This window comes from Oxyura jamaicensis, chromosome Z (assembly GCF_011077185.1).
Source record: "Oxyura jamaicensis isolate SHBP4307 breed ruddy duck chromosome Z, BPBGC_Ojam_1.0, whole genome shotgun sequence".
NCBI classification, from domain to species: domain Eukaryota; kingdom Metazoa; phylum Chordata; class Aves; order Anseriformes; family Anatidae; genus Oxyura; species Oxyura jamaicensis.
In genome coordinates, this window is record NC_048926.1 from 22,878,762 (window position 1) to 22,906,187 (window position 27,426).

The 27,426-nt window shown below is 37.7% G+C and overlaps 1 protein-coding gene across 6 annotated transcripts in view; it reads left to right on the forward strand.

Moving 5' to 3' along the window:
- Positions 1-27,426, forward strand: part of ERBIN (erbb2 interacting protein) — a 122,071-nt gene that overhangs the window by 12,572 nt on the left and 82,073 nt on the right. For all 6 annotated transcript variants that reach the window (XM_035309244.1, XM_035309245.1, XM_035309247.1 and 3 more), the window contains one exon: positions 10,569-10,685. The gene's annotated coding sequence lies outside the window, so the exon portion shown is untranslated. The remainder of the gene's footprint in view (positions 1-10,568; positions 10,686-27,426) is intronic.

Genomic DNA, 27,426 nt, shown 5'->3' on the forward strand with positions numbered 1-27,426 from the left:
TTTAGGCTGGTAACTTATGTTTTTCTTTATTTACATCACTAAGAGAGCTTTATGTATTGGCTTGATATTGCATGTAGAAAGACAGGGTCGTTAACATCCTTCATGGTTCATTTTTATTTTTGTTTCAGGCCCAACTGCAATTCTGGCAAGTTCTCAGGGCAGAATTGGAAATATTTTCTATGAATATCTCCAAATATTGGAAGATTTTATTGTGATAGAGAAACAGCTGTGGGGTGTAGACTGTTTTGTTGCACATTATTTCCTTGTTTGCAAAGAAGGTGATAGTCACTTTGATTCAGTTTCTAATTGTAATTTTATGCATAGATTTTTCTTCTAATCTAAAGTAATTTGAAAACCTTCATGTTATAGCTCTCTTAAACCAACTTGGAGGAATGAAATTAGTATCTTTAAAGCAAATTTGTTTGTCCTTTCTGAATGTTTGTCTTTTTTTTTCTCTTCTATCATTATGATTAGACTTACAGTTAAAAATTAACCTCAGTGAATTATCTTGCATAATGTTCTCAGTGTTTTTCTGTCTTGTGGAAGAAGTGGTAACACCCTGAAAGAAGAGAGAATGAGGGCAGGTATTTTCTTTTCCCAGTGGTGGAAGGCATGATTTTTTTTTTAAATGAAACATTTAATAATGAGGTAGCTTCATCTAAACCCTGGCTGTAGCAGAGGCCATAATTACAAACATTTCTGTGTTCTTTTTTGTTTGTGTGGGGGATTAATGGCTCAGACTTGAGGTAGAGTGCAAGGCTGGCAATCCTGTTTTCTGGGTTGAAAGAAGAAATGCTGGTGGTTCTGTATATGGTTTAAATTCTTCTTTCCTGCTGCCTGAAGTCTTTAGCTGTTCTACGATAATGATGTCAGCAAGGAAGTGTTCATGTGTTGAGATGAGGTATACAGTCCAAAAGAACTTCTTCTGTTGTGTGTTTGTGTCTTGATCCACCTCACCTGAGCCAAAGGAAGGCCTGAGCTGCTCAAGCATGATGCGTTCCAGTGTCTACTCTTCTCCCACTTATCAGTGGCAACAGCTCTGTCCTGTAGCTACTGAATCATAGAAAGTACCAGAAAAAGTGGCATGAAGAAGTGTCCCATCAGGTATATGTTTTACTTCTGTCCTTTTGTATTTTAAAAACTTGAATTCTCATCAAAGCCATTTTTGGTTTTAATAGGTAAATAAGGCTATGGAACCCACTGATTTTTTTTTTTTTTTCCCTTTGGAGTTTATTCCAGATTTTCTGCTAGGATCTTTGTATTAATAGCATTGTAGAAACACCTTTTTAAAATATACCCAGTCTCTCTTTCTTTGTCCATTGAACAGTTGTCTTAATACATATTTTATTCTCTGAAAGGCACTTTGTAACTTAAATCTACTCTTTGTGATTTAATTAACCATGACATACTGATGTGACTTATAAAAGCATCTTGGTTGTTACACTTTGTTTCATCCTTCCTTGTGGTTTCTTTCAGAAAGTGTCCCTTCTGATTAGGCTCTCCAACACATTTGTAAGGTTGACTTACGAGCAGGCCAGAATACAACACTGTTTTTCTTTTTTCAATTTTATGGGAAAAAACAAACAAACAAACACTTTTTCCATTTTTTACTATCAGTATTTGCTGTCAGGTATGCTTTCCTTCTAATGCAGAATAGAAGCTTGTGTTCTCTGCATAGATACTGGTTTCATCTGTACAAATCTGTACAAACTATTAGGCTTGCTTTACATCCAAATAAGTAAAGACTCACAGTAGTTGAAGGACTTCATATGAGATAAGTATTTTTTTTCTTTTAAACATGAGAAATAGTGTGCATTCTGCTCTAAGTAAGGGGCATTATCTGCTACAGAGTGGCAGTTTCTGGTGCTATAGGGTGTTTGAGGTGGATCATGTGAATCTACAGTTAATCTTTATTTAAGAGTTGTGGGGCAGAGGAGAGATGCATCTAGATCAGTGTCATGTCACAGCAGTGGCCCCATTGTATATTTAATGTCTCTTATTTTCTGTGTACAGACTTGTTCAATATAAAAAAACACTTTTGAATTACAAGTTGATATTCATTAAAGAACGTTCTACAAGATTGTTTTAACCTTAGTATTATAATTAGCCCACCCTAACTGACAAGCTGCAGCTCTTAACCACGAACATTTCTTGATGAGACACCTTGCATTGGTTACTTTTGGATTTAAGAGGTTTTTGTTGTTGTTGTTGTTGTTTTTTTTTTTTTTAGTTTAATGAACCTAAATGTGAAAACAATCTAAAAAACAACTTAGTGTGGTGGGGATGATGGTCTGTTCTGTGCGGTGTAGTTCCATTCACTCAAGCCTCTAATAAATGTATTGTTTTGTAGGTTAAAAAATTGACTTTTTGTTGCAAAAGTATGTGCAGCACTTGCAAGGTTGTCTTTCAGTTAAGACCACATCCTGTAGACACTTCTTTCGGTTCTGAACTTCAAATGTAGAGCAATAACTGCTGACATATCATTATCCAGACCATAACTGTTTGCTGACCTTACTGAATGTCTTCACTTCTTCTGGTTGCTTGGAGTATCTTCAGGACTGAGATATGGCTCGGCTAACTCTTCCCTTTTCTGCAGACCTCCTCAAATAGACTTTGCACCACTATCCACTGCCCTCTGTGTCTGGCCATTAAGCCAGTTTTTGATCCACCTCACAGTCTGCTCACCCAGTCCATAATTCAGCATCTTCTCTGTGAGGATCTTGTGGGGAACAGCATCAAAGGCCTTACTGAAGTTCAGGAAGACAATATCCAGTGTCTCCCCTTCATCCATCAGGCTGGTGATTTCATTATAGAAGCTTATCAGGTTGGTCAGGCATGACTTCCCCTTTGTGAATCCATGCTGACTACTCCTGATGATTTTCTTCTTCATGTGACTAGAAACTGTTTCCAAGATTAGCTGCTCCATCACCTTCCCAGGGATCAAGGTAAGGCTGACTGGCCTATAGTCCCCTGGGTCCTCCTTCTTGTGCTGGTTGTGTAAACCCTAGATTTAACAGAAGGCAGATGTGAGTAGGAAAAGTAAGGCTTGGTCTTCCTTTATCAGTCTATAGTTTGGATTAAGCTCACTGTGACTTGACTTGCTTTTTGAGTTGTAGTTGCTGGTTTAGAATATTCTTTTACTTAATCACAGAAAAGTATAATTTTTTTCTCTGACTTTGTCTGATTTGTTCCTCAGTAATCCTCCCATATAAGTCTGAATCCTGTTAAAAATGGAAAAATTGCAATACTGAACATTTACACTTTTTTTTTTTGGAGCAGATTTCGAATGTACCCCCTCCTATCTTTCCTGCTTTTTTTGGCACGTGAAGGTTGACTTTTTAGACTTTGGTAGTAGGCTTGGAATTGGATGTTTATCTTTCACAGAGCTGAAGATACTTCAACTTCCAAGAATAGGCCTGAAAATATATAGCTTTTAGTTAATTTCCAGAATTATTATCCATAAAGTAATGGGACAGATGATCTCTGTAAAGTAGGTTGTAATTGCTGCGGTGTTAGGGAAATAATTAACTATGGTAAGAAGTGGAATTTGAAAAACACAAAGGAAGACTGGAGACCTGTTCAGTTCCTCATTGCTGAGGTCATCAAGTCCTTTTTTTCCTCAAAACTACCTTCCCGACTACTTGTTCTCAAGACATATTTAAGCTAGTTTCTTTACTTTCTAGGGATTTCTGATGGCTTGATTTTTTTATTATTATTATTTTAATCAGCTGGAGGAACCTCTTGATTGAAATCCATAGCTGAACGGTGTTTGAACATGGCATGCTCTGCTTTCAAGTTAGACCCAAATGTCAGTGTGAATGGGGAACTGACAGGTATGTCAGTATGATCTTTAAACAAGTTGAAACAGTAGGTATTATCACTGGTGGAATGATTCTATTAGAAGTATTTGTCAATGATAACTATTTTATTTTACTTTTTCATCTCAGATTACTATAGTATATCCATCGTCATTCATGGAGGGATTAAAGGTGCAATATAATTAAAGCTTCTTCATTCTAAAACCTTTGGGGAAATTTGCTGTCCTGGTGTGAAGGTGCTTTGTGACTGTGGCATGGAGCATGTATGCTATAGTAGTCTCACTCGGCTGTCCTGCAGTCATAAAGTGTAGCTAACAGAACTTCTGATCTTTCACCTCTCTGCAAAGGGCCAAGCATATACAGTTGAGAGGAGGTAGCACTGATACATGCAAGGTAGACAAAAAGATTTTTCTTGCTTTGATAACAGCTTATTAAGGCTCTGATACTGTGCTTCTCTCTGTTTCTATGGGGAGATGAGAGTGGGAGTAATGTGGAAAAGCACTCGTGAGTTTTTGTTCTTTTCTAGTGGAAGGGGAAAAAGTATCCCTTTTCATATAGTCTCAACTAAATTTTTTTCTTTGAGATCTGAGTTTAAACCTCTCTTCCTTAAAATGCATTTTTTTAGATGAATGGGAAGCATTTCAGTTGAGTTTTGTGTAGTTTTCCATTTTCATCTGTACTAGTATTAGCAACAATTACTTTTGAAGGAGAGGCTTTGTTGTATGGTGCCCACTTGAATAGTAGTGGGTCAAATGCATAGTTCTGAAAACATCCTTAAGCAGCCAAAAGTTGTTTCTCATGCTGGTAGTTGTCTGTACATCCTGCTCTTTAATCTGCAAAATAGCCCAACCAGAGGAGATGTGCTGCTGGACCTGTTGCTAACCAGTGCTGAAGAACTTACTGGAGAGGTCAGGACTGGAGGTAGCCTGGAATGCAGTCAGTGATCATGCCCTGGTAGAATTCCCAGTTTTGGGGGATGCAGGACAGGCAAAGAGTAGAATCAAGACCCTAAACCTCAGAAAGGCAAACTTTCAGTTGTTTAGGGCACTGGTGCATAGGATCCCTTGGGAAACTTCACTCAGAGATAAGGAATGAATAAGAGGTGGGAGAGAGAAATTTAAAGACATTTATCTTGGGGCCCAAGAGCTCTGAATCATGACATTTAAGAAGTTGGGCAGGGAACACAGGAGTCAAGTTTGTCTAAGTCAAGACCTCTTTGCCAAATTAAAGCACAAAACCAAAATGTATAGGCAGTGGAGGCAAGCATATACGTCCTGGGAAGATTATGGGGATGTAGGAGAGCAGGTACAGAACTGAGAAAGCCAAGGCACAGCTGGAGCTGAACTTGGCTAGCAATGTAAACAATAAGAGTTTCTTCAAGTACACAGGACAACGAAGGAAGAAGAAAGAACCTGTATACATGCCCGCATCCCTTGGTGAGTGAAACAGGAGACCTAGTTACCTGGAACTTGATGAAGACTGAGGTACTCAATGACTCTTGCTTCTGTCTTCACTGGGAAATGTTCTAGCCGTACTGCCCAAGTCACAGAATCCAAAGGCAGGGACCAGGGGAATGAAGAACTGACAACTGTAGAAGATGAGCTTTGAGATCATCTAAGGAACCTGAAGGTGCACAAGACCATGAACCTAATAAGGTGCATCCGAGGGAACTGGCCAAGCTACTGTCTGTCATTTGAGAAGTCACGGTAGTCTAGTGAAGTTACAGTGATTAAAAAGGGGACATAGAACTCCATTTTTTAAGAAGAGAAAAAAAGGAAGACTTGGGGAACTAGAGGCCAGTCAGTCTTACATCTGTGCTCCTCAGAAAAAGAGCTTGAAACGAAGCTCCTCAGAACGTATGAAGTCCCAAGCTGTTTGGAATGTTATATCTGAGATTTTTTTTCCTTTCAAATTGTGCAATGCAAGAATTAACCGAAGTATAGTCTGGAGTCAGTAAACTCTTCCCTTATGATAGTTTCCTAATTGCGATATTTTGTGTACTTGAGAGGAACTGTTGTGATGATACTAAGTTCTCTGGGACTGAAACATCATCCTGTGAAATAAAGATCAATAAAGGTGTGGTCTTCCCCCCAGCCCCCAAGTCAAAACTTACTGCAATTCAATTTAAAAAAATGCAGTCACTGTCTAGTTAGGAATTTAAAAATATGAAGCATCTGTTGACCTTGCAAATAAGCATGGAACAATTGTGCTGTTTTCCATTTTTTTGTCATGTGTATACTTCATTTGTGATAGTTTATCTGTAGTAAGAATCTAGAGCATGGTAAATTGGAAATGACTCAACCTGAGGGCATGCATATCTCATATTGGCATAACTTCACGTTGATGTTCTCCACACACGTTCTCTGAGTGAATATTTGGTGCAAATGTTATGAAGTGTGTTCACTTTTTCTGTTTTTAAAGTTATGTCTTTGCTTTTTTTTTTCCACTTGAAAATATGTAGTAGTAATTCTCTGTCACTCTCACTCCCTAGAGATAGTTGTGTGTCTTTTGGGGAAGATTTAGAATAGCATGACTCCATTTTTGAAAGACTAGACTCTAGTTTCAGTGTATCTTTCTTGTCTTAATGCTGGGCAGAAAAGGTTCCTAAGGGACAATTACATATGTATTTTTACATCTGTTCTGCCTTATGACTAGAGTACAAGTTTTTGTTATATATATGTATAATATAAGCATATATATAACAAAAAGCAATGTATAATATAGGCATATATGTATATAAATACCTATCTAAAAATAAGGAAAAAGGGAATACTTTAAGATCCCTTACTTTAATATCCCAAATGGAAATGACTCTGTCTCTGCTAAGATCATTAATTTTCTGGTATCAGTCTTGATACATGGATAAGAATTGAGTCGTGCACTGGAATTCTTGCCGGCGGTGAAGCGGGGCTGAGTGAGATTATGTGTGCTGTTGAGCAGGGTTTCCTTCCTCTCCTGCCGTCTTCGGCCACAGAAGAAACTAGGATCCACTGCCAAATTTCTCTTGTTCAGGCTGTGTGAAAAACAGCTCGTTCAGCTATTCAATAGCAAGTACCTATGCTCACACAGAACCTTTGATGTCTTTTCCTGTCAATTGCTTACCTTCCAGCAAAGTGGATTTTTGTATAACTAAGTTATCTATTAACATTTTGAAGGATAGTAGTCAAAGATGTTTTAACTCTTCTTACTGATTTTTTGATTGAACGTGGAATGAATATGTCAAAACAAATTCTTGTGATACAGAATAACTAATTTGGGTGTTGTATGTTATCTGTAATTATATGCATCCTCCATTATCCCCGTTTGACAAAAAGAATCTGATACAGAAAATATTTAGTTGCTTTCAGAAAGTACTTGTAGAGAAGATTTATTTTGTTTATTCTGTTCATATCCAACTGCATTAATGTAGCTGCTAAATTATTGATTTTGTATGTGCACTTCTAGTAATTATGTTAATGAATTAATTCATAAATTCATATTTTTCTTTTTTTCCCCTTATTTTGAACTGTGGGTTCAACTGAAGTATGCTTAAAGAAATCTAAGTATGTTTATTGCTTTGTTATGGTAGATGAAGGAAATAGAAAGGGGAAAATCATGTAATATAACTCATTTTTTTTTTCTTTTCCTGGTGAAAGCAAAATGCTGCTTTTTATACATAGATATCCTGATGCAGTAGAACTGATTATCAAATATCTCTGAGTCTTTCTGAGCCTATTAAAACTTGATTAATGGAGTATTTCTAAGGAATTTTGCTACTTTAAGTGATCATTCTGATTGCTTCCTGCTCTCAGTAATTGTGTCTGTATTGCTTTGAGTGGTGTGCTGACGCTTCTTGGCTTCGTGTACTGAAAAAACTTAGTGTCTGCTATGATGTTGGATCTGTTGTCTTTCTCCAGTAAGTTTATTCAAAGCGGTCGATGGACTTGGTTTATGAACTTCCATTACTACTGATTTAAGCCTGGGCTCCAGGGTATGTTCTTCCGAAGTCTTATGTGCCTGATAACAGTACTGACCCCACCTTCTTTTTGAAAATACCTGTACGAAATTTCATATAGCTAGTCAGACCCTCATCTTTCATGGCATAGAGCTGTTGAAAAATAGGAACAGTAGCAGAGGACCAGAAGTGAAGTATAACAAAAACATTTTCTTACGGTTTTTAATTCACAACTTTTTTTTTTTTCTTTTTTTCTTTTTTTAATGCAGCATAATTTTCACATGTGGTAGTAGAGGAAAATCCAAGTCAACTGTTCTCATACTTGGCTTTACACCTACAAAAATACTCATTCTCTCTCAGATGTTGTCTGCAAGGGATGGTTTTGTGCACTCAACAGCACAAATTTGTCTAGTTTTGAAGAGCTCTGGTTGCTCATAACTCTTCTGAAATGAGTGTAGCTCAAATGTAAAACAGGTACTTTTTCATAAAGTGACCTGCCCATCAGGGCTTTGAGTTCAAATCAGTTCTTGGTGTTAATTGGGCAGCATGTGCTTTAATTAAAGTTGGACATATGTGATAATGAAAAAGCTAGGATTAGCTGTAGATACTTAATTTCTAAGTTACATTGTGGGAAAAAAAACTTAAATTAGGGGAAGTGCCTGAGCAAGATACTTCTTGTAAAGATTGGCTTATTTTCCCTTAACTTTTGGGGACTTGGTCAGCACTGAGCGTTTGTAGCATGTGTGGTAGTCTACTCAGTTTTTTAGTAAGGAAAGAAATACTGAGTTTTAATCTTAGTAGCAAGAAGGTGGTTAAAGGTCACAGGGAATACATTGTTATTGACAGTGGGATTAAACTGCTGTCTCTCTTCTGGACTTGTGTTACAGTGTCTTATTTGTCAGCAGGGGGGAGAGAAGGGTGGATGGAAGAGTGTTCCAGTTCTTTATTCAGTCCTTATCTAATGCTTAGATAATAATATTTCATGTATTGATCTGTGCAATTGGTCATAGTTTATGTGGCCCTACAGTTACTGTGTGCTTGTTACTTGGGATATGGTGAAAGAGCTGGCGACTGAGGCACTGATGGGGGTACCACAGAATTCAAGACTTGACAGAGGCAGTCACAAACTTGGGCATGTAATGGAGTCTGCATGTTCAATAGTCCACTGTCCCATTTTGAAGGATGCTACTTAAATCTCCAGCTGAACTGAAATTTTAACCTTCTGTGGAAGACAGCAAGACAAGGGAGAGGACATTACTCTGACTTTTTTAGTTAAGAGCCAAGAAAGCTGTTTCCATCTTTATAGATCCAGATATTGTTCAGATGTGATTTAATACAATACTCATGTTAGTATTTTTAGTCATACAAAAATCCTGGCTGTGGGTAGAAAGACAGTAGGAAAAAATAAGAAGGAAAGTTCCAGAGCTACCACAATATATATATATATATATATATATACGCACATACACACACACACTTTTTCAGCCAAGCCAGCAAATTAACAATATGGTTATGGAACTGGAACCCCTGGATCTTTCAGGGTTTCTAGCTGTGTTGGCTGTAAGATCGTGGGCAGCTGCTAACATCAGTGTCTTGGAGAAGGTGGCTGAAATACCGATTATCTGTAAAGTAGATACATCAGTACAGAGGTTTTAGAGTTTGCTAAATCACAGTAAGTGTTCTGAAAGTGTCAGCAGCAGTTATTTTAATAATGGCTTGTCTTAAAGATTTTAGGAATCATAACATTCAGATTTGTCAGTATATTGAATGCTTTATGAAAATAATACATTAGTAAGGATCTGACCTGAAAAATCTTTTTCTTTTGAGAAAGACTCCATCAACCTACCTAAATGTGTTAGATTTTTTTTGGTGTGGGATGTGTTTGCTGTTTTGAAAGGAGATGACAAAATCATCCTTCGGTAATGTGTCGTCCTTCTGTGTTTTGTCACCTTATTTGAACTGGCCCCAACCAATGTCATCAAGATGAGGCAATGGGTGTGTTCTATATACATCTTGGACTTAGTACATTATTTCATATTACAGGCCAGGACCACATAATAAAACTTTGTGTCCTCAACATGTAGAGTATATGGCAATACGCCACAAAAGCTCTCCAGGCAGGATAAGCTTTTCAGAAATAGGCCCAACTACTTGTAAGCAACTACCTTGCCAATGACTGTGGCTGCAGTCTTTGAATAAAATCTCATGTTAAGCTAAATGAAAGGCAGCTGGCAGGTCCAATTAAAATAATTGCAGCTTTTTTAAAGCCTCATCTGTTGCTAGGAGTTGTATTTCCCCATGAGGGCTGTGGGAGTATTTGTGACAGTGTGGGTGGTATAGATTGTCTCTGAGCGTGCTTCAGCTTTGCCAGAATACTAGCATTTTAAGAGGAAGTCATCTAGTTTAGGTTCTGCACATAACTTACTGGTTTTGGTTGCATTTTGTTAACCTGATAATTACATTAAAAATCTATCCATGCAAATAACAAAGGAAGTTGTTTTGATCTTAAGCTTGCTAGCAATGCATATGTTTTGGTTTTGGCCGGTATGAAAGGAGGAAATGATAATCAGTTCTACCTTTTTTGTGTTTTGGCACACTGCTTTATCTGTTTGTATTACTTTGAGATTTGGCAGAGGACAAAAATAAGTAATTGTAGAATGGTTATTGTGGTAGATTACATATTAGCACTTTGGTGTCTTTGTGTTTAATTCTGATGTTAAAGCAAAGTTAATGTGTGGATTTGAAGCTGCTTTATATTTTGTATCCAATCATTTATACCTGCCATCTTGAAAATGTTTCTTAATTGTTTTTCACAGTTTCATGAGCTGGATGGTTTAGAAAACTCTGTGCTGCATCCTGGTGATTCTGTGATCCGAGTTCAGAAACTGATTCAGACTCCTATGGTGTGAATTGGCAGTGGTGGACTGATTCGGGTAAGTGACTGTCCAGATATGCTGAAGGAGGTAAAAGGAAGAAAAAGTTTTGACTGCACTTACTATTCTAGCTATTCTATGATGTACTTTGTTTTAATTCCTGAATTTGTACAGTAGCTTGTAGGGATGATGCGTGAGAGCTGATGACTGTGGTTGCTTCCTGGCAAGAAGCACAAGGGATACTCTGCAGTGTGATGGTTCTGTTGAATCACAGAACATGTTTTATGTATCTGAGTTTAACATGTTCCTATTGGCTCTGTGTGAGCACTTGTGTGTAGGCAATCTGGCTTCCATTGCTTTTGCTTTAATTTTCTGCATTACTTGTTTATTTAAAATGTTGTCTAAACTACAAAGTAGTTACACATTTTATGACAGTGTATTCAGATGGCTCAGGAAAAAAAAAAACCACCACCACCACAAAACACTTCTGCCCTGTTACAGCATCCTAGCCATAGAAAGATTAATGTTTTTTTTTTTGTTGGTGGTGGTTTTTTTCCTTTGCAGTTACAGGCATGTACATTTCTAGCTTTGTAGGCTTGTTTACATAAAGTTGTTAGCGACATGTATTTTGGGGCCTGAAACTGAAGTTTTTTTGTTTGTTTGTTTAGAATCCTTAATAATCACATAATTCAACAACAGATGTAATTAGGTACTCATAAAGAATTGAAGAGACAACATAAATAAAATGATGAGGAGGTTTTTTTTGTAAATGTATGCCTGGCTGAAGTGTTGCAGAAATCTTTAATAGACCACAGTATATTTTGATCTTAGTATATTGCAGTAGGAATCATTGTCTTAGTCCTAATCAAGGCCATTGAGCAAAACACGCTTTTCACCCTGTTCTCTCAGTCTTTTGCTCTGATTCAAGTATGTAGGTAGAATACACTCAAATATTTGCAACTATCCACAGAAAATGCTTGACTTACTGGAGAGGAAATATTTTTATGGCAAAAATACTGCTTTCAGTACTGGTAGTATTGTAAAAATGATGTGCTTGGATGTTCAGGTCCCATGTGAGATTTAAATTGGAACCATCATGGGAAAAAAGTATGGTTGTTGGAACTTCATTTTGAAAAATGATTTGTGAGGAAAGAGTGCTTTTTTAATAAATGTTAGAAAAATGAAAGAATTTTTGTTTTCTGCAGATGTTATCTTTTGGGAAGCAAAAGCTTAAATACCTAAAATACCTGATATTCTATGTGAGCACTTCAGAATAATTGTTTTTATACATCTTTGGTTACAGATAATTGCAAGTGCCATATTTCTCAGTTATACTTCTGAGATCTCTTTTGCAGTTCTCTGGCTAGTGAGACTTCAATAAGCTATTATTACTCTCCTGTTTACTACCAAGCTAACATTAACAGAGTGGGAAGTTCAGGCAGTATTTCACAGCTTTGATTTAAAGATGGTCCTTTCCTTTGTTATGCTATTCATTTTGTTCAATTACTTGTCCTAATATGCATAAACGAACAGACTGATACAGACGTTTTAGTGTTAAGAATATTTTTATGTTGAATTAGATTCTTGTTTTGTAATTGTAGATTCAATGCAGATCTGCTTGTTCTGGCACTGGAATGCTTAAATTTTAAATAATTGAAATGGGATAGTTAATCTGTATTTTTTTTGTTGTTGTTGTTGCTTTACTTTTGTTTGCTCTTATGTATTGCCCTCTGTTTACTCTTAACAGTTGGTTCACTGGCACACTTGACTAATGAGCCTTCATTGGGTGTAGGAAATCTGGGCTAGCTAAAAAGAGCAGGGCTGGGAGGCAAATGCTGGCTTTGCAATAGACTTGTGTGTGCAAGCAGATTTTAAATAGCTGATTTCTAAAACATACCATGATGAAGCATTTACTGTAGGTATCATAAGAAACCTAGTAAGCCTCTTTGTTTCAAATAGAGGCTTCATGCTTCCAATTTAGTATGTGTTCTTCAGCTTCTTCTCAAAGTTTTATAATGTTTCTGGAAAAGATGACATAATTTGCCATGCTGATAAATCCACAATTAGTACACTGCGAAATGCTTAGGTCTATCATAAAGCTACCTTATTAATATGTATTTACAGGTACTGAAATACATAGTGAGCGTAAATAAGGTCTTACTTGTATATAGCTGAGACAGATTAAACGAAATTTAAGAACAAATATTAAATCCTAAAATTTGTCATCTCTTTTTTTTTCCCCTTTTGCAATTCTACTCTACGTAGTAGGTAAATTTGACAAGTCACTGAAATCTTTTCTTGTATAGAGTACTTCAACTTCATTTGCAGGGGAGTAATATTTTGTATTTTGTTCTTTGACTATAGTTAAGTACGTAGTTTCTGAAGCTGTGTGTAATTAGTCACCTAAGGAAAATTGCATTTCATTGTCTTGAAATCATAACTTCTATCTGAATAAAGCAAACAGCACTGGCTGAAGTGGAGCCACTGTACCCTATCCCTTCAGTATTCCTGTGGTTCCTGTATTTCAATCATTTTTGGACATGTTCCAGACTTCTTATATAAGCTCTGGTTTGCATACACACTGTGAGCCCTCTCAACTTGCTGATTCACTTCTGCTTGTAGCAATAAGCATGGGCAGAAATCTCCCTCTTCTTGGTTCTACGGACAGGTTTTGTCTTGAAGCACCTCTTCAAACATATCTCAGATGGTTCAGCTACGAAGGTTAATCCAGTCAGCCCAAGGCATGTTTTGTCTTGGCGAAGCCTGTTGGGAGCCCGTCATTCTGTCAGCCTGCTGTTCCCTGTAAAGTAGAAGAGGTACGGACAAACTGTCCTGATAGGTGACACGACTCTCTGGCTCGTGAACGATCAGTACTAAAATATTTTAGGCTGTCTTGCCAAATATTGAGGATTTATGAAGGATGGCAGTTAGTTTGTCTCCTAAAATGTGAGCACTGCTAGCAGAGTCTGCCTAAAACAAGATTAGGTTATCGGCGGGTTGGCTTGTGTGATAAGCTTTCTGATGGCCATGTTGCCAGAAAAGGATATTCTAAGGGAACCACATTCATCCTGATTGTAGGCAAACACGTTTGATTCTATGCAAATGCTAGGTATTAGGAAACACCCCCTTTGGATTACATAAACAGTTCTTGGATCTATTTGTCAGTTTAGCAACTAGCAAATAATAATAAAAAAAACAAACCTTTTTATATAGTTCTTTAACTACATGTGTTGGTTTCAGAGGGAAAACTATACAGACAACACTTCTAACTTCTTTGAATAACGTCGCACATTCTAGCTTCCTCTTCCTCTTTCCTCTCCTTTTCCAGCCTGTTTGGTGGAGATAGAATTAAAGTTCTAACTAATTTATGCGAGCAAACTTCATTTTGACAGTTGTCCTTGAAGTTCTTGAACTACACAGTTTGCTGGTTGAGGAATGTCTCTATGTGCATTTCTTCAGTTAAGATGCAGCTTCACTGTCACTCACAGGCTGCTTACTCTTTTTTTTCGTGGATTTTTTTTTTAATGATGTAATTGTATCAGTCAGGAAATGAAAGTATATTTTCCTGCTAATGGGAAGAGATGATGGTGAAACAGAAAAGTCTAATAAAATGCTTTACTTCCATAAACAACTGTCGGGGGTTGTAATGGATGTGCTGTAGTTTTTCTGCCAAAATACTCTCTTTTATGTGAAGTATAAATTGTAAAATTTCACAAATATATTCATACAAATGTATATGGAGTACAGATTTCTTCCAGTATCCTGATGTCTACAGGATCATACAACTGTTGTGTGCAGACAGATGTGTTATAGAAGTCTATGTCAATATGAGAAATACTGGCTGTCACTGAAGAGGAGTGGAAAATGAAGTAGACTGGTTTGCTAGCTAGTCTGTAACTAGTTCAGGCCAAAGAAGGTTTGAAGACAGCAAGCAGGAAGAAGGGAATGGCCTTTGATTTCTAGAGGACTAGTAGTATAGGAAGAGTGCTGTGTATTTAGGAATATCCAGTCACCACCAAGTTGTCAACCTGCATATTTCAGTATCATTAAATGGACAATGTCTTTAAGTCCAAACTGTCAGGCCAGTCCTGACTGACTGCCTGCTTGTTGAATGTGTTCATAGACTTTTAGCTGTCCCAAGACAGGCTGACTGTCCTCTGGAGAATTTTACACCAGGACGATTGGAAGGCTGTGATGTATACATGGACAAAAAGGAGGTGTCCCATGTTTCTGGAGGTGCAGGTGATCTTCATGTATTTCTTCTAGTAGTGAGGCAATGAGGACAAAGATGATAAAAGCGTGCTAAATGTCATATCTAAAAGTGATGGGTTTTCTTACTATGAAGTATTAGCTTGGTTTTAGGCCAAAAAGAGATGATGGATTTTTCTCAGAAGAGAGTAAATTTGAAATGAACATTCATTACAGAGAAAAGGCAAATAGAATAGTTAGTAAAATGCATACAAAAAAAGCTTTAATACAAAAAAAATAATACTGAAAATACAGGTCATCAAGGACTGATGAGTCCTATTCTAAGGATCTTTATAGAAAAAAGGACTAGGCGCTCAGTTAAAAAAAAGTGTGTGGGGGAAGCTTATGCTTGCTCTTTTTAATATCACTGGCCCCTGGTTTAGACAGTGATGTGTTAGATTGTGCTTATTAAATTATTGGCAGCTATCTGAATGAAGTGAGGGGAAAGGATAGACAGTGCTACTTTGATCAAAATAACTCTATTTTGTACTTTTGAGAGGTGGAAAAAAGTCATACTTGTTAATCAGTATTCTCTTTGGTAAGCCAGGGGATAACTATCTAGCTGCTGCTTGCTACAGGTCACCAAATTGCAGCCCTGTACAGGATGAGGAACTCCTTAAGTACAGGAAACTTGATTTTTATGTGCAGGTGGTCGCTAATAGTAAAATGTACATTTTAAAAGATGGCGGATGGAATATTCTTAGAAGTCAGTGTAGAGAGATTCAGAGGAGCACCTGATTCTGAAAGGAGCCAAGTAACCAGTTGTGTAATTTAAAACCTTTTTGTGTTTGATGAAGTATAAATGACTATGAATTGATTTTGATTGTATATAATAAATGCAAAGTTTAATCAGCAGCATTTATTTGTTCCTTTTCAAAGAGACCACTTGGAAGTCATTCAGCCAAATCATCTGTATAGAAATTCCTTTTCTACTCCAGTTTTAAAGGGAAATCAGTTACGGATGTTTTAAATTTGTTGTTTTCTGAGTATGTAGTTAAACAGAGTAATGTAGTAGTGTAAAGTGTCCATCTGTTAATTAAATGAAGAAAAAAATAAGCAATGAGTTACGGGTTAAAAGCTGCAGAAAGTGAAGGATGCAGGAAGTCTTGGATGCTTGTGTTAGGGCGACCAAGGTGCTTGAGAATGAGATAAGATACCAACCCTTTGTTTCTAATATCCTTAACAGATATGTTTGTTACTTGGCAAAACAGGAAACAGTTTCATAACTGAGAAAATCCAGAACGTGATGATCAGAACTTAAATCTGACTACTTTGTAAGTCTGTTCAACAGACAGGTGGCTTACTTTTTAAATTTCTTAATCACTCATTACAATCCTATAATTAATTGTTTCAACCTATTTTTAGGCTGGAGGATTCATGATTTCCCTAGTGTATCATGTAAAATAATACTTTATTCTAGTGCTCCTTCCTCTCTCCCTTTGAACTATTTGCATATGTGAGAATGAGGCACTGTTCATCTTTTGTATGTCGCTGTTGCCATTTGAGGACATGAAACTGCTTCATCTAACTCTCATCCATGGCTAGATGAAGAAGCCTCTGGCGGCTTTTTGCTATGGTCAGGCTATTTAGAACTCAGATTATTATTTCAAGTTGGATGCTTCTACGGCTGCTGGTTATCCTTCATTCACTCCCTACCTTTTGGGCTGAAATACAAGTTTCAAGTAAGAATTATTTCATTCTCATTTTATCTCTCTGTTCCCAGTTATAAATATGTTCACATTTATTCAAGAGATGAAATTCCTCCTCTCTAATCCAGAGACAAAACTCTGTCAAAGTGTGGAGGTAACTTCTACAGCTGTAATTTAGATAATCAGAGCATGAAGAAAAAAAACTTTCTTTCAGATGTCAAGGAAATTGCTTAACTACCGTTTTCCATCATAGTTCTCAACACATACCAAGGTAGAATTGTGGGGTGATTCCCATAGTTTGTTCACTTCCATGTTGCATAGGACAGCAGTCAGTTTATTTCCCTTGCTACTTGTTGAGAAAGTAGAGAAACAGACCAGGTAAAAATCTCCTTTTATATTTTCTAGCTAGAAAACTTAAAAGATTGTACCAGTCTAATTCTGTTGGTTTTATTATGCGTATGTTTTCACAAATGTAATGCGTGTAATGCATTTTAATATGTTTCAGAGGGCTAAAATATTTTTTTCCGAACAGTGAGATTGCCCTTTGTGATGATGTAACCCAAAGGAGTTTCAGTCAACAAACTGGAATCATCTCTCATGATTCAACATGAGTGTTGGGTGGAAAACAGGTTGTATGTCTTCCAGGACAAGTTAAGGTGACCTAGATGGTTAGAGGAGCACATGATGGGGTGGAAGGGAAGTATTAGTTAGCTTGATGAGCAATGATATTTGCACATCAGTAGCCCGGTGATTGTCAGAACTTTGTGTTTTTTTTGATGGTGAGAGACAAGAAGAAGAAGTTCACTGTATTGTAATTCATGTGAATTAATTGTATGGATGTTGTTTTGAAAAATTGATGGTGAGGGAAGCTAACGTTATTGACTGATTAGAAGTTTTTCTCCTGACTGTAAATGAGATGATAGTTTAGAGGGGAAAAAAGTGAAAGCAAGGTGCTCATCTCTCTAAAAGAGATGAGGAAAATGAAAAGAGGGATACTTAGAACAGCAACACAGTCAAGGAGTGTCCTAGAAATGATTTTTGTAGTAAGTGGTACAAGTTCATGGATAAAAGGTTCTGTTTTACATGTGTGGTTTAGGGGTGAGTCACGGAGTCATAGAGTGACTTGGGTTGGAAGGACCTTTAAGCCCACCCAGTCCCAACCCCCTGCCATGGGCAGGGACACCTCCCACCAGAGCAGGTTGCCCAAAGCCCCATCCAGCCTGGCCTTGAACACCTCCAGGGATGGGGCATCCACAGCTTCTCCGGGCAACCTGTGCCAGGGCCTCACCACCCTCTTAGTGAAGAATTTCTTCCTTGCCTCTAATTCAAACCTTCCTTCTTTTAGTTTACATGTTACTTAAAGAGAAATGTGACCATAGGAACTCGAGGAGTTGTGGGTCAGAGTATTGGGATGAATAGTGCTTATTTCCACAGAAGTAATTCAAGGTTGTGATAAGAACAGTTGTTGCTGATGGTGGTTGAGATCAAGCCTTGGTTTATTCACACTGAATTTAAGTAAGCAATCCCCAGAGGTGCTCATCATCTGGAGCTTTCCTGTAAAATGGAAGAGCATCAGGGATATTGTCATGTTAGACATGGGATAGCAACTCAGAGCTGGAAAGAATGTACTGAAAAAGAGGAACAAGCAGAAGAGTGGAGGGAAATGAGTAAACCAACAGTGCATGAAATCACTGTGGGTTGAATGAGGAAGTGGGATGGATGGAATAGATTATGCTTTTGGGGCTCTCGCTTTTATTTAGAACTTTTTCGTTGATTGGAACGATCATCTGCAGAGTACTACAAGGTCTCTGAGAAACCTTGGACTGATGGGAGACATATTAGAAACCAACCATCTTTTTGTTTTCCCATTTTTATATGTCTTTTCCTATTTTCATTTTTATTCCAATACCTCTGAGCGTGAAGGTTCTTCTTAAATTGTACTCTGTTTGAAGCATCTTAGCTGTAGCTTTTCTTAAATATATATTTAAAACAGTAACTGACTGAGTGGAGATAGAGATGTGGCTTATGTGGGGAGTGAGTACCCAGGCATTTGTACATCTAGCAAAATTAAGAATCATTAGTCTTAATTAGAGTTAGATAAATTAGTTAAGATTTGTCTTCGTGTTTGATATTTTTGGTTTAGACACTGTCCTGTCAGGTCTCATTGAAGCTGTTCAAATGTTTTCTTTATAACTGGAGTGATAATAGCACCACAGCTATCTAACTGCTAGTGCTTATTCTGGTCTCTGTTTTTATAGATCATGCTGTTAGCATTTATTCTGGGCTCAGTCTCTCATTGATGTAAGCACCAGACAATTGCTAACTTCAAATGCATTGTTTTCCATATCTGTGTAGTTTTATGGGAAAACTGGACTGTGCGTTTGGTCTTAGAGCATATGCATTATGAATGCGTTGATTTTTTTCCATGACATTATCAGTCTGTCTCAGTTCTGATCCCTTAATGGCATTAAAATGAAAGCTGGTATCTAGAATGGAATTAGTCCATTAATCTCACTACTGAGCTTTAATGCTGAGATTTTTCCCTGCTAGAAAGAAATGTAGTGCTTTTTCAGCTGCTAACTGATGACTGATATGTTAAAAATGAACCTGTTGGAACAGTTAAAGTTTAGATGCAGTGTCTTATTGCTAGATGGAATATTGCATAGGAATGCCATTTAATGCAGTTCATGAATGTCTGTTTTTCTCTTTAAAAAGTTGGAGTGCAGTAATCTGCAGTTAAACAAGTGATTTGTTTTATTGCTATGCAGACTTAAATATTTTTGGCCAAAACTTATACCGTCTTGTTGGAGAAGATTCAAGAGAATTGCTATGAGATTAGGTTAAACAAGTGCCAGGTTGTTTTTAGAACTCACATCCTGTTTCCTTCTTCACTTAAAAGTGAGAATTGAGCTGTGGGTATTTAAAATAATAATAATAATAAAAATGTTTGGCTATCAGATCTAATAACTCATTTTGTATATTACTGGGAGTCACTGTGAACTGAAATAGGCAACAGCAATAAAAAATGTTTGGGAAGATGCATAAATACAATCTTCAAAGCACGTTTCAGGGCTTGCTGGCTGGTAGCACGTCTATCAACATGTGAAGGTCACATTCCTCCAGACAGTATATTTCTACAAGAAGACACTCCAAACAATGAGAAAGATTAAGACTGAGGCAAAACGAGCTGGTGATTTTCAGCCTGTGTACAAGCAGCAGTTTTTGCATGTTACACTTGCGCTCTGTTGGTTTAGATCAAGTTTAATAAAAAGCCATTAGGAACTGAGGCAAAACAACCCTCACTGTAACCTCATTATTAGAGGGAACACAGCAAACTCATATCCTGTTCTTTTCCAGACACTGTCATCTCCTACCTGGGTTTTATATAACAATTGTTCTTGCTTTTTCAGAATCAAAAGCTACCCCTCTACTGGGTACTTCAATTTCAGTCTGGACAGTATTTTTTTTAATACAGGAAAAAAAAAACTAGGAGGATTTTGCAGTCACTTGAATTCAGCATATTCATTTCCTTAAACTTTCTTGAGAGCTGGGGATTAATTACAGTAGCCATGTCATTTCAAATGAAAGACACTTTTATTACCTTAATGAACTGTTTGTCTTTTAGTTCAGGTGGCTTGTGGTCCTGGTTTGTTTCTGTGTGTTAAGAGAGGATTGTATGGTTCCATTCCATGCATAAAACCAATCTCTCCCAGAATAGTTTTTTACCCGACTGTGAATTCTCTTTATAATGAGGGTGCCTTTACATTATATGGTAAAAAGTGACAATCTGTGCTCTTCATCATTGATTCTCAGGCAGGTATTGAGGAGATTGGACAACAAGCCAAAGCTTAGTGTGTATAAATTGGCTCAAACCATGAGATTAAGCAGCAGCATTAGTCTTTTCAAGGGTAATGTGATAATGTCACAGAAAAGCAGATCATACCTCAGTGGCAGATGGCACATGCCTGTGTGAAGTGTAAGAGAGTAAAAATACATTTTGGTATGATGTTGTATATGGTTATTCATGATCAGTAGCTGTTGTGGTTAGTTATGAATTTAATACCAGTTCAAACAGGAAACTTCAGCTTCCAGGAAGACACCTGTTCAATTATTCACAACTTAAGAAAAAGTTTTAATTCACCACATCAGTGCATTTTCTAAAAAAATCATCTTTCTGTGATTCTGCTTTGTTCCTGCTCTACTATCTAATTTCTGTTTTGAATATAGAAGTGTTTTATTCTTCCAGGTTTCTTCCTTTGTTATTGTTTATGGAGAACACTGATATTCAACAGTGTATCTTCAAAAAGTGGATAAGGGATGAGTCGTTGAAATATTACTACATCACTGATGTGCCCAGTAATCGATGGCTGAAGCTGTAGAAAGTATCTTAACAGTTCTTTTTTCTTTAACTCACCCAAAAAAACAATAACACCCTAATATTTTTGTATCATTTTGTGTATTTGAGGCACAGTTGAAGTTAATTTCCCTTTGAAGTTCCCAGTTGAAGTTAATTTTCCCTTTTAGCATGTTAAGCATTTTTGCAAGCAAGATTTTAGCTTGGTATTTGTATCTGTAATCAAACCAGTCAATGATGTCTCCTAAACGAACTTTTGTAAAATACTGAGGAACAAAATAAATGCAGAAGGAAGTAAAAGGTTCATAATAGCAATTGTTAATTGGAAAGTTATGCCTTTACGTGTGTGTGTGTGTGGTGGGGGGAAATGACATCTAAAAATAGATTTCAGTGTTACTCAACTAGCACCACTCACCTCTGCCCTGGAAGGAAAGGGAACTCAGGAATTTACATACCCTAACAATGGCTTGGCTGGTAGAGTGAGAGCTATTATTAAGGATACAATTATAGCAACTGCTTGCTGATACTTTCTGTTATTTAAAGAATTTTAATTTGAAATCTCTATTACGCTATAAAATTGTGTTTCTGAAATATGGGAAATGCTACATATAGGGGAGTAAATGATTCAAGTTCCTAATACCTATTTTCAGGCAACTCAAATAACCTCATTTCAGGTGACTTTTGGTTCTAACAATTTAGTCCAGTGTATTTCACAGAATCACAGAATAATCTAGGTTGGAAGAGACCTCCAAGATCACCGAGTCCAACCTCTGACCTAACACTAACAAGTCTTCCACTAAACCATATCCCTAAGCTCTACATCTAAATGTCTTTTAAAGACCTCCAGGGATGGTGACTCAACCACTTCCCTGGGCAGCCTATTCCAGTGACTAACAACCTGTTCAGTAAAGAAGTTCTTCCTAATATCCAACCTAAACCTCCCCTGGCGCAACTTAAGCCCATTCCCCCTCGTCCTGTCACCAGGCACGTGGGAGAACAGACCAACCCCCACCTCGCTACAGCCTCCTTTCAGGTACCTGTAGAGTGCAATAAGGTCGCCCCTGAGCCCCCTCTTCTCCAGGCTGAACAACCCCAGCTCCCTCAGCTGCTCCTCATAAGACTTGTTCTCCAGACCCTTCACCAGCTTCGTAGCCCTTCTCTGGACACCCTCCAGGGCCTCGATGTCCTTTTTGTAGCGAGGGGCTCAAAACTGAACACAGTACTCGAGGGGCACCCTCACCAGAGCCGAGTACAGGGGGACAATCATGCACAATTTTATGCACAATTTGAGAAGTTTAAAGAGCCTTGGAGTGTTCAGGTAATAGTACCTCAAACTATTTTAAATATAAAGCCCCAGAGTATTCAGTTAACAGCAGCTCAAACTGTTGCACCATCTCCTGGCTGGCAGTAGCAACAAATGGCCACAGGCATGAGACAAATTCATGTGCTTAATGTGTCACTGTCATTCACAGTCGGTAAAATTTGCAGTCTGAGTTCTGTGTCTGTTTCTGCTGTTGCACCTGTCCACAGTCTTCTGTATTTTAATAAGCTGCAAGAACTCTTGGATCCAATCTTCTGTATAAGCTGTGGCATAATTGCCAAGGTATCCGCCGGATGCAGGCAGTACTCAGATGCACTCTGGTTATAGGTCTAAAATGGAGGGATCCGTACCACCTTTGTAATTCTAATTAATGGGAATAGAGCAGTAGGTTATTCATCTGGGGTGCTGGAAACCAGCATTTAAGAGTACTTCAGTCTAGGTGATCTAACTTTTAGGGCAGTAGTGCTCACTCTGTGATAGTCTTTTGGTCATTCAGATGGATGACTCATCCTAGGGCTTGTTCGATTGCTTCACTAGTTGCTGTTGGAAAACTCGGTGTACAGTTAAATGAAGAGCAGGAAGTCTTCTCTGAAGGTTCTTATTCCCTAATTCCTCTTTCTTTCATGCTTGGTGTTAGTATTCACTTCAGTATCTAGATTACTTCCATCTTACTCATACAAAGCAGCCAGCAGGTTATCGATATCAGTGAGTCAGCATCTGCTTGATGCAATATCCAGATGATTACTCCTTGCTCACAGAGGTGTGGGTGTTGGGTGCCACCACCACTTTACACACGCCCATGCTCCCTATAAAACATGGCACCCTGTTTCTTAAGTACTGTGCAAATAAACTTAGATATGTCCCTCCCCAAAGTACTTCAGTATTTAATAATACTGAATGTAAAAAATGTAGACAGTATGTGGGCGGTATAAAGTAGAGGAGGGCAGAGGGGTTGTGTGATAAAGGGCAGTGGGTGAAAAAGAGCCAAGGGTCATGGTAATAACACCATACAAGTTGCCAAATAAACGTAGATGAAATGGTTTAGAGAGTGCTACGTGTTCTCATGGAGTTTAGTGTGGCTTGGTGACTGCTTCACATTTTTAACAACAAATCTTACTACCGATTAAATAAGTATATTCAGTCTCTTAAGTATTCTTATTTAGTCATTTGTTTCCTAAATTTTTTGCTTTCTTTTTCTTTCCCATAATCAGTATGACCATCTGGATCTGTCACTGTCTAGGTTGCATGTGCTGATGGGAAACTTAGGAATAAGAGGGGGAGAAAGGCGAAAAGGATGGGGGTGACATAGGTGTGAAGGGTGAGGGCACCAGGTCTAAATAGTTTTCTCATGGATTTATAACCCCTCTTGTTATTCTGAGTGCTCTTGCCAAATTTTGTGCTGCTAATTGGCCTCCTGATGTGAAGTAGGTACATCCAGTCCTCTGAAGTTGTTGGCATTTCTGTAGCTGCAGTGGAAATATTTGAAATGGTTGAAGCTTGGGTAGGAGTAATCATAACTTACAGGGAATGTGTTTCTTTGTTGTTTTTTGGTTCTTTCTTTTCAGTTCCTGGTCTGAGTTTTGTTGGATTCTTTGTGTTACCACTAGCAGTATAAGTTCCCAAGGTTTAAATAGTCTAGCTGGTGTAGCATGCAGTTACGTCCAGCCAGGGAGCTAGCTCAAAAGTCCCTTATGAAAGTGACTTGGTAAAGAACTTTTATGGTACATGGGATGCAACTGTAGCTATTCTGAGACCTGCTGGTTTGGTGGTTACTAGGCAGGGCCTGTGAGAACAAGGTCCCAAAAGCTTTGTCATATTGACTGATGGCCTCACATGGTTGTCTGTTGTGCTTGGTTTGTTTCTCAGTTTTCTTTTTCTTTCTTTATTTCCTTTTTAATTTTTTTTTGAAGTTCAGATACTACTATATTGCGTACTACAAAGACAAGTAATAAATTGATGTGAAAATAGATTGTTTATTTTGTATAAGGCTTCTGTTTAATGAATACAGTGTGTAAGGATGTCAGGCATATTAATATTCTAGATACTTTGTTTTAAAACCTTGCTAAAAATCATTAATACTAAGTTTTTGAATGTAAAATCACAGCATCATGTCTTTTTCTGATTCTTAATTCCTGGCCTTGTCTCTGGTTATTTGAGCTAATGCTATAGCATAACAGTAACCTAACGAGTAAACATCAGTAAAGCCTAAGCAGACTTGCTGACAGTATATCGGAGTAATTTAATCCTCCTCGGATGTAGTGAAGAGCAACCTTGGTTTACAGAAAGTAATGATTCACAAGTCTGTGAATACTCTCTCCTTTTTGGTGAATGTATTTGTCTGCTCCAGTAAAGTAGTAATAATTTCCAATTAAATAGTGATTTCTCTAATTTATTTTCTGTCCAGTGATATAAAACATCTTGGTTCTGTGAAGGGATGTTCCTGGTATTTTCCTTTTCATTGGAGGAAAGAATACTGGAATTGCAGAGAGATGAAGCATTGTATATCATTAATTCATAAATGATTGAATCAATCCATGATAATTCAGCTGCTTTAGTAAGACTTGAAAAATGGTATTTTGGATAGCAATAACATCAACTGGATAATTTTGCTACAATGGAGGCAAGGCTGTTTACAAAAGGTACTATATCTTAACTTTCTCCACTGGAAATGATTTTAAATAGGCCAGCTGACCTTACTATTTACATATTGACATGGACCTTAACTCAAAGTAACTTTTGACTTTTATGTTGGCTCTAATGTTGAAATTAGCCCTGCTAGGGTAGCGTTAGTGGGTTGGACTGCATGACCTGGAAGGGGCCTGTCCAGCCTACATTATTCTGTAATTCTAACTACTCAGAGCAGTGAAAAATTGTGCTGTATCTGTCTTCTATTAGAGGGAGTATTGGGTTTAGATGTAATTAAGTCCCAATATGGCTACCTATCTGTAACAGCTAAGCCTTTTGTTGGTGTCGTAGATGCAATTGTTTATACCGAACAGCTATGTTGTATGTAGTCCTTATTATAGAGGAATTTTTCAGAGCATACCTGTGAGACTTATGCTTTGAGAAACAGGCATCTTTGATGTAAGAAAGGTTCCTTGCAGTTATAAGAACTGAAAAATTCTTCCAGTCTTGTGCATGTGCATTATAGCAGTTTTTCACTGCTGAGATTAAACTCAGCAATACATGTTATTTCATCACTAATTGCACTACTGTAAAGGGGGACTTTGAACTCGTGGCAATTTTTATAAATCTAGGCATAGGTATATTTTGTTGCAGAACCACACTGTGCACTTAAAATTTAGGAGGGGTTTTGCATGTATATCCACAGCGGTATGAGAAATAACTTGAAAATAGTGGGGTTGCTTGTTTGTTTATTTAAGTTGAGGTCAAATTTTATTTTTTTGCTTTGGAAATAAGTTTGGAGACCCTTTGACTAGCTTCCGTAAGAGAAAGCAATCAACAACAAAATTTAGCAGATCTCATTTGTCTGCATACTTGCAGGTATGAGTGTGTTTCCTTAACCATCTTTCCAGAAGTGCTGTTATGGTACTGTAAGTAACGAACGCATTTTCATTATGCTAGGTGCTGGGCATTTAATTCAGTTTTAAGATAATTAAAAATATCTCTTACAGAACTGTAGTTGCCCCAGCAGAACCAACTCTAATGTTAAAATGTAAATCATAGCAATTCAGCCAGTCATGGACCTGTAACAGTGCCTCTTCCATTGCTGTTGATGGGCATACCCCACATCCCTTGGCAGAATGCTTCTCAAATGTACGTTCTCTGCAGAACACCAGCAGTGCTGCCAAATACAGGTTATTCTGGGGCACGCTGGAAGCAAATGCGAATCTTAGTGTACCCACTGAGAACGTGCCATCAGCTGTCCTCTTCCTGTGTTGAAGGATTCTGGCTGTCAACAGCAGTGACACCGTTGGTACAAGGAGGTTACAATTCCTAAGCAGGTCAGTCTCTTGCCCCTTAAAGCAGCGTATCATAATTAACATCATAGACTCCTCCACCCAAGCCAGATAGCACAGCTCCTGCAGCTTTTTAGGTTTTTGTCAGAGACAATCCGCTCAGCAAGGTTGCTTCTTTACTTTGCTCTGAATGTCTGGCTCTGGTTCAAACGCCCAAGAAATGATAAACAGTGAGACAGAGTGACAACGTCTGCTTCCAGGAAAAACAAGATAGGCTTTTCTTGAGAATGGTGTCTGAGACCTTTGTGTCTCCCTCATCCTCCCTTCCTCTCGCCCCTCCCTCTTCTCCAGTACAGCAGTCTGAGATCAACTAAAAAAATGGTCTTCAGACTTTCCTGCCACAAGTGTGAAATGTCTGTCTGATGTCAGAAGGTATGCTGTGCAGAGATAAATATTTTGCCAGCTATGTTTATCTTATATTTTCTCAATCAAAGCATATGTTACTCTTTCTTGAAATCTAACTCACTATAAGGCACGGATTTCACACCAATCTAGCACGTTGTGACTGAGTAAGAATCTTGCCAGTAACCACTGGCAATAAGACTTGTTTATTATTGGTATATGTAAAATAGTTGTCTGTATTGCTGCATACTCTCCTGATGTTTACTAGAATATTCTGCTGGTTTTAATCTGACACAATGTAGTCCATAGTCACCAAAGTTTACCCTTCTCTGGCATGATTTGGATCATAATATAGTCAAGTCCTACAAATTATCTAGATTTTTTTTTCTTTCTGAGGTTATTGTTATTTGTATAGGGAAATTTAGTGTGGTAGAGTATGGAAGTTAAGAGACTTTTTTTTCTTTTATTATTTGGTTATCCTTTTCTTTATTTGGCAAAACCTGCTTCACTGAGGACAGTGATACTAATTGTGCACAGAGTTGCACTTCCATGGTCTCCTTTGGAACCCCTAATCTTCTTGGTTCCTGTTCAAAGGAAAACAATGTAACTACTGTCATTGCCCTAAAAGCATTCCTATTTTTACAAGGTGGATTTTAGTGTTAGAGTGTGGTATTTACCTGCTCAATTTATGTCTGTGCTATGGATAATCTTGATAAATCTGAATTCTTTCTAGCTAAACATACTGTCTTTGTCATTGAACGTGAATGGATGTTTCAAGACAGTATAGATAATCCTGCTTTTGTGATGCTCTTCTGGAATTATTTAAAGAAATAATTCACCTTTTTTTACTGTTTTGACTATTTTAAATGGAGGATGATTGCCATGGGCTGAAAGGTTGCCTGAAATG